This window comes from Elaeis guineensis, chromosome 10 (assembly GCF_000442705.2).
Source record: "Elaeis guineensis isolate ETL-2024a chromosome 10, EG11, whole genome shotgun sequence".
Classification (NCBI taxonomy): domain Eukaryota; kingdom Viridiplantae; phylum Streptophyta; class Magnoliopsida; order Arecales; family Arecaceae; genus Elaeis; species Elaeis guineensis.
Genome location: NC_026002.2, coordinates 50,687,457 through 50,694,980, shown reverse-complemented (window position 1 = coordinate 50,694,980; position 7,524 = coordinate 50,687,457).

The following is a 7,524-nucleotide window of genomic DNA, read 5'->3' as shown; positions in this document are numbered from 1 at the left end:
GCCGGGTCCTCTTAGGGCTCTTTTGGTCCTTCCGTCTTCCCATGTATATATTTTTTCTTTTGTTGTTTCGTCTTGTTCTTGTTGTTTTGCTTTTCTTCCTTTAGCTTGCTGGGCTTTGTAGTGTATATTTTGTGAATGAAATGAAAAAGAGATTTAGTGTTACCTCGTCCACGTATTGCATTAAATCGTCGTCCGTCGAACTTCTTTTGTCTCTTGACTTGTTCGACGTCCTTGACTTGTTCGACGTTGGTGTCGCTCGGAGGTGCCCAATCGTCGCCACGTTGATTTACTTTTCTTGTCGTCCATGGCCGCAGGCTCAAGCTCATGGTCTGAACTTCACATTAGTCATGTCGAGAGTCTTCTTAGGGACCAGAGATGTTCGGTAGGAGCTCCCGTCTTTGTTGAGACGAAGTTTCCTATATTTTTGATGTAGTTTATTTTTCATCTGTTGTCAATGTAGTTCGTCGCTTTCTTTTTTAATTTTTCTCCTCTTTTCTGAGTGAGGGTCCTCCCCTTGCTTTTCGCGGGGTCGCGTAGAGGTGTAGAGGTGCCGTTGAGGAGACTTTTCCTTTTATCCGATCATGTTGGGCGATCAGGTTTTTGTCATCGTCAGGACGAGGTTTTCCCTCTGTTCCCAACGGGGCTGTGGGGGCACATAAAGGTCGTTGCGAGGGCCTCTCCCCCTATCTGGTCCAAAAGAATCAGGTCTTCGACTTTGCTCATGTCAGGATGAGATTTTCCTCCTGTTCCTGACATGGCTGTGGGGGCACATTAGGGCGTTGTAGGACCTCTCCCCCCATCCGGTCTAAAAGAACCGGACCTTTGACTTTGCTCAGGTTAGGACGAGGTTCTCCTCCTGTCCCTAACATGGCTGTGGGGGCACATTAGGGCATTGTAGGGTCTCTCCCCCATCCGATCTAAGAGAACCGGGCCTTTGACTTTGCTCATGTCAGGGCGAGGTTCTCCTCTTGTCCCTAACATGGCTGTGGGGGCGCATAAGGGCGTTGTAGGGCCTCTCCTCCCATCTGGTCTAAAAGAATCGGGCCTTTGACTTTGCCTATGTTAGGACGAGGTTCTCCTCCTGTCCCCAACATGGCCATGGGCACTTAAGGGCCGTTATATGGGCCTCCCCCCCGATCCGATCTTAAAATAATTGGACTCTCATTTTGCTCATGTTAGGACGAGATTCTCCTCCTGTCCCTAACATGATCTTATTTTAATTGTTTGAAGGGGTTATCCCCAATCGTAACAAGTCCATGCCAAAAGGGAAAGACATGCAAAGTCGAAAGGAATTTTGATTCAAAGCAAAGTCATTAGCAGTACATTTACAGGTTTCTCGAGTCCCATGGTCGTGGAAGGTCTGCTCCTCTTTAAGGTCCTCCAGTGATGGAGTCATGGTCCCGATTGGAGGCCGATCCCCGAGCTGTTCCTCCCTCCTTGGCGGTTCAGGTTGCGGCAGGGCCCTTGGCCGATCCTCTCTGCCTTCAGGTCGGCGTCGAATGAACCTGTCGAGCCGACCTCGTCTGATGAGCTCCTCGATCTCGTCCCGGAGCTGAATGCACTCCTCTGTATCATGGTCGTGGTCACGATGGTAGAGGCAGAACTTGTTAGGATTGCGTTTCCCAAGGTGTGTGCGCATCCTTTCCGGCCTTGGCAACTGCTCCATGACCTCCATCAGCACTTGGGTTTTCGAGGCATTGAGGGGGGCATAGTTGCGGAATCTTCCTGGTGGGGAACCCCGTCAAACTTCACGGTCCGGACTTCTCTGCCTACATACCCGGGGAGGAGTATGGACACGCTTGTGCCTGGGAGGAGTTCGAGAATGCGGCCGAGCTTCCCTCGGCCCTTTTTTGACTGTAGGCTTACTCGAGTTTTCCGTCTGTCGCTCTCTCGCAGTCTCCTCATCCTTCATTTTGAAGGCTTCTTCTGCTCGGACGTACCCCTCGGCCCGAGCCAACAGATCAGCAAAATCCCTGGGGTACTTCTTCTCTAGAGAGAACAAAAGGTCATTCTTCTGAAGGCCGCCCTTCAGAGCGGCCATCGCCACCGACTGGTCCAAGTTTCGGACCTCCAGCGTGGCGACATTGAAACGGTTGATGTAGGTCCGGATGGACTCCCCTCCCTCTGCTTGATATTGATGAGGGACTCCGAACCCTTCCGGGGGCGCCGACTGCTGACAAAATGGGCCACAAATTGGTGGCTCATCTGATCGGAAAAAAAGATAGTACCCGACTTCAGCATCGAGTACCAGTTTCTCGCCGCTCCCTTCAAGGTGGATGGGAAGGCTCGGCATAGAATGACGTCTGGTGCACCATGAAGCAGCATCATCGTCCGAAAGGCCTCCAGGTGATCAACCGGGTCCGAAGTTCCGTCGTAGCTTTCAAATTGGGAGAGTTTGAAGTTTGGCGAGATCGGCTCCTACATGATCATTTGAGAAAAGGGGGGGTCAGTGCAAATATCCTCACCACAAGCGGGGGGAGCATGGTGGAGTTCTTCGATCTGCTGGTTCATCTCCTGGAGCCTTCGGTCCAGGAAATCCTCTCGACTACGGGTCTCGAGGGTCCTCTGGCAGAATGGGGGTAGAGATCTTTCAGGGGCAGAATCGTGATCCGACCGAGGGCTCTCCACCCTCGGATTCATCTTTTCGAGAAAGACGGAGCGGCCGGCCCAAGTGGCCCGCCCTACCACCGGATTCTGGTGTTCCGGTGACGCTCTTTCCAGGCACACCGATGCCTGTGGCTGCTGCTGCTGCTGTATGGCCTACACAGCTTCAGTGAGGCTTCTGACCTGCTGCACCAGCAGGTCAAACTGCTCCGCGCCAACCATCGTTGCTGGAGGAGGAGGAGGAGGCTGGGAAACTGGGGGTGAGGTCGGAGCCTGAGATCTGACCCCGATCGTCGCGTGGATGCCCTGCAGGGAGGCATCGGGCAAAGACCTAGCGGAGGAAGGAGGAGAGGACGCCGAAAAAGATGCCTGGGGGCGGTTCCATTGAGCGCTCCTTTAAGAATAAGGGTACTGTAAAGACACAGGCCCTTCCTCTAGCGCCAATCTTGTTGGTGCAAAAATTCACCTGCGTCGGAGAGGCTGGAGTCGAGGGAGTTGCGGTCACCGTCGGGACCTGCAAAAGAAGTCTAAACCGGAGGTGGGGTTGCTCCGGCAAGACCCTCCGACACTCAAGTCAGCTCTCTTCCTTAACAAGAATGGCGTGCTCGAATGGAAATTTTAGCAGAGTTTCTAGGTAAAAAATGAGAGCTTAGAGAATAACGTATCTGGGGTCCCCCTTTTATAGGTGGAGGGAGCAACAGACTGATAGCGACGACTGTAACCATCCGGCAGTGGGCTGCCCACGGTCAGGAGGAGTTTGCTGTGAAGAGTAGTGGAATGAAATCGTGGCTATCACCGGGACGTGCCACGTGGAGTCTGTCGCGGGGGGTGGAGCGGTGTTCGTTATCGTGGCTTGCCAGAGGATGGAGGAATCGCGTGGTATCCATCGCAGGAAGTGGAGCAGGATCATTGCCATTATTGCGGTCTGCCAGGGAGTGATGGAGCCACGCGAAATCCATCGCAGGAAGTGGAGCAGAGTTGTGGCTGTTGCTGTGGCCTGCTAGAGGGTCCAGGCCTGTCGGCCGAAGTCCGACGGGAGTGTCTGGCGGAGAGGAGGTGGCTAGTTGCCCGTCTGAGAGGAGCTCAGAGTCCGGCTCTCATGGGAGTTCGGACGAAGTCTTCCTTCAGTTGAAGTCGGGGATGAAGTTCGGCTTCCGCGGGAGTCCGGACGGGGTCTTCCAGTAGCTGGAGTTGGAGACGAGATCTGGCTCCCGTAGGAGCCCGGGCGAAGTCCTCCTGCAATTGGAGTTGTGAGTGAAGTCCGACTCCCGTAGGAGTCCGGACGAAGTTTACCTGTGAGCGAAGTCGTGGGCGGAGCCCGGCTCCCGTAGGAGTTCGGGCGACGTCCGCCTGCAGCCGGAGTCGGGAACGAGGTCCGGCTCTCGTAGGAGCCCGGGCGGAGTTTTTCCGCAGCTGGAGCTGGAGACAAGATCTGGCCCCCGTAGGAGCCCGGGCGAAGTCCTCCTGCAATTAGAGTTGTGAGTAAAATTCGGCTCCCGTAGGAGTCCGGATGAAGTTTACCTGTAGATGAAGTTGTGGGCGGAGCCCGGCTCCCGTAGGAGTCCGGGCGACGTCCGCCTATAGCTGGAGTCGGGAATGAGGTCCGGCTCCCGTAGGAGCCCGGGCGAAGTTTTCCCGCAGCTGGAGCTGGAGACGAGATCTGGCTCCCATTGGAGCCCGGGCGAAGTCCTCCTGCAATTGGAGTTGTGAGTGAAGTCCGACCCCCGTAGGAGTCCGGACGAAGTTTACCTGTATACGAAGTCGTGGGCGGAGCCCGGCTCCCGTAGGAGTCCGGGCGATGTCCGCCTGCAGCCGGAGTCGGGAACGAGGTCCGACTCCCGTAGGAGCCCGGGCGGAGTTTTTCCGCAGCTGGAGCTGGAGACGAGATCTGGCTCCCGTAGGAGTCGGGGCGAAGTCCTCCTGCAGTTGGAGTTGTGAGTGAAGTCCGGCTCCCGTAGGAGTCCGGACGTGTAGATGAAGTCGTGGGCGGAGCCCGGCTCCCGTAGGAGTTCGGGCGACGTCCGCCTGCAGCCGGGGTCGGGAACGAAGTCCGGCTCTCGTAGGAGCCCGGGTGGAGTTTTTCCGCAGCTGGAGCTGGAGACGAGATCTGGCTCCCGTAGGAGCCCGGGCGAAGTCCTCTTGCAGTTGGAGTTGTGAGTGAAGTCCGGCTCCCGTAGGAGTCCGGACGAAGTTTACCTGTAGACGAAGTCGTGGGCGGAGCCCGGCTCTCGTAGGAGTTCGAGCGACGTCCGCCTGCAGCCGGAGTCGGGAACGAGGTCCGGCTCCCGTAGGAGCCCGGGCGGAGTTTTCCCGCAGCTGGAGCTGGAGACGAGATCTGGCTCCCGTAGGAGCCCGGGCGAAGTCCTCCTGCAGTTGGAGTTGTGAGTGAAGTCCAGCTCCCGTAGGAGTCCGGACGAAGTTTACCTGTAGACGAAGTCATGGGTGGAGCCGGCTCCCATAGGAGTTCGGGCGACGTCCGCCTGCAGCCGGAGTCGGGAACGAGGTCCGGCTCCCGTAGGAGCCCTGGCGGAGTTTTCCCACAGCTGGAGCTGGAGACGAGATCTGGATCCCGTAGGAGCCCGGGCGAAGTCCTCCTGCAGTTGGAATTGTGAGTGAAGTCCGACTCCCGTAGGAGTCCGGACGAAGTTTACCTGTAGACGAAGTCGTGGGCGGAGCCCGGCTCCCGTAGGAGTTCGGGTGACGTCCGCCTGCAGCCGGGGTCGGGAACGAGGTTCGGCTCTCGTAGGAGCTCGGGCGGAGTTTTCCCGCAGCTGGAGCTGGAGACGAGATCTGGCTCCCGTAGGAGCCCGGGCGAAGTCCTCCTGCAATTGGAGTTGTGAGTGAAGTCCGGCTCCCGTAGGAGTCCGGACGAAGTTTACCTGTAAACGAAGTCGTGGGCGAAGCCCGGCTCCCGTAGGAGTCCGGGCGATGTCCGCTTGCAGTCGGAGTCGGGAACGAGATCCGGCTCTCGTAGGAGCCCGGGCGGAGTTTTCCCGTAGCTGGAGCTGGAGACGAGATCTGGCTCCCGTAGGAGCCCGGACGAAGTCCTCATGCAATTGGAGTTGTGAGTGAAGTCCGGCTCCCGTAGGAGTCCGGACGAAATTTACCTGTAGACGAAGTCGTGGGCAGAGCCCGGCTCCCGTTGGAGTCCGGGCGACGTCCGCCTACAGCCGGAGTCAGGAACGAGGTCCGGTTCTCGTAGGAGCCCGGGCGGAGTTTTTTCGCAGTTAAAGCTGGAGACGAGATCTGGCTCCCGTTGGAGCCCGGGCGAAGTCCTCCTGCAATTGGAGTTGTGAGTGAAGTCCGGCTCCCGTAGGAGTCTGGACGAAGTTTACCTGTAAACGAAGTCGTGGGCGGAGCCCAACTCCCGTAGGAGTTCGGGCGACGTCCGCCTGCAGCCGGAGTCGGCAACGAGGTCCGGCTCTCGTAGGAGCCCGGGCGGAGTTTTCCCGCAGCTGGAGCTGGAGACGAGATCTGGCTCCCGTAGGAGCCCGGGCGAAGTCCTCCTGCAATTGGAGTTGTGAGTGAAGTCCGGCTCCCGTAGGAGTCCGAACGAAGTTTACCTGTAGACGAAGTCGTGGGCGGAGCCCGACTCCCGTAGGAGTCCGGGCGACGTCCGCCTGCAGCCAGAGTCGGGAACGAGGTCCGGCTCCCGTAGGAGTCCGGATAAAATCTAGTAGTTGTAGGAATCTATCGTTGGAGAAGTTCAGCCGTTGGCGAAGTCCGGGGCAGTTCGGATTGGAGTTAAACCTGGCTGGAAGAAGCCTAGAAGGGATTCGGGGAACAGCTGATAGTCGTGGAAGGTCGGCTGGTGGTGGAGCTCAGTGAGCACTTGGGGCGGCTTAATAGATGACTGGGGGAACTCGTGTTGAAGGGGCTCGGGTGGTGCAGTGGGAGCTCGTACGTCGGGGGAATTCAGTCAGCACTGTGAAAATTCGGCTGTTGGGGAAGTCCGGAGAGATACCATCTGCAGTCGAAAGCCGGAGGAGTTCTGGGAGGGTCAATCCTGTCAAGAACTTCGGCTGAGGGTATTTCATACCCAACAAATATTATTAAATAAGGTACGATCAAACACCATACACCAAATATGGTAAATTTCCATGTAGTGTCGGTTTTGGTGTATGTTTAGATTCCAAAGCTTTGATACAACCAGGCAAGGATGATAATTGAAGCCGATCCATTGAGTGCCCAACTCAACTCAAATGCGACAGATTTTATTCGATCCAATTAAAATTTAAAATAAATATTCATTCTAGATAAAATATTTAAAATAATTTTAAATTTTCTATAGATAATGATATGTCTTGCTTCGAATCCGACACAATATAGCTTAATCTAAATATTTTTTTTAAAAAATATAATTATTTTATAATATTTATGTGATAAATTTTTCTTTTCACTTATCTAAATTATTTTATTTATCCAATCTGATTTGACCCGCACCACTATTTGAGCTGACTTGACTTGAGGCGAATACAGCATGGATATAAATATGGAGTTTTTCATTATGAAATAAGTACAGATATTGACCGGCTTAATCAATATTTCACACATCACCATCCCTACAACCAGGGGAACAAAAGGTTCCACAAAGATATCTTGTTAAAAGACATAACTCACAAGGATAAGGAAATGAATTTGATTGAGATGTACCTACAATTCAATTACCCCTCAAATGGCTTACAATCACAATTCATTCTACTAAATACCAGACACAGAACTCCGATGGCTGCATCATGCATAAACTCATACGTGCACAACTGTGAAAGGCCATTCTATTTTTGCTTCCCATATGGCAAAAATACCATCTACTTGAAAACTGTAGGAATGCAGTATTCCTAAAGATTCACCTTGAAAACAAGAATTTAAAAAGAGCCTCGTTTATCAAGAGCGACAACTAGCTTATTTGACTATATAACA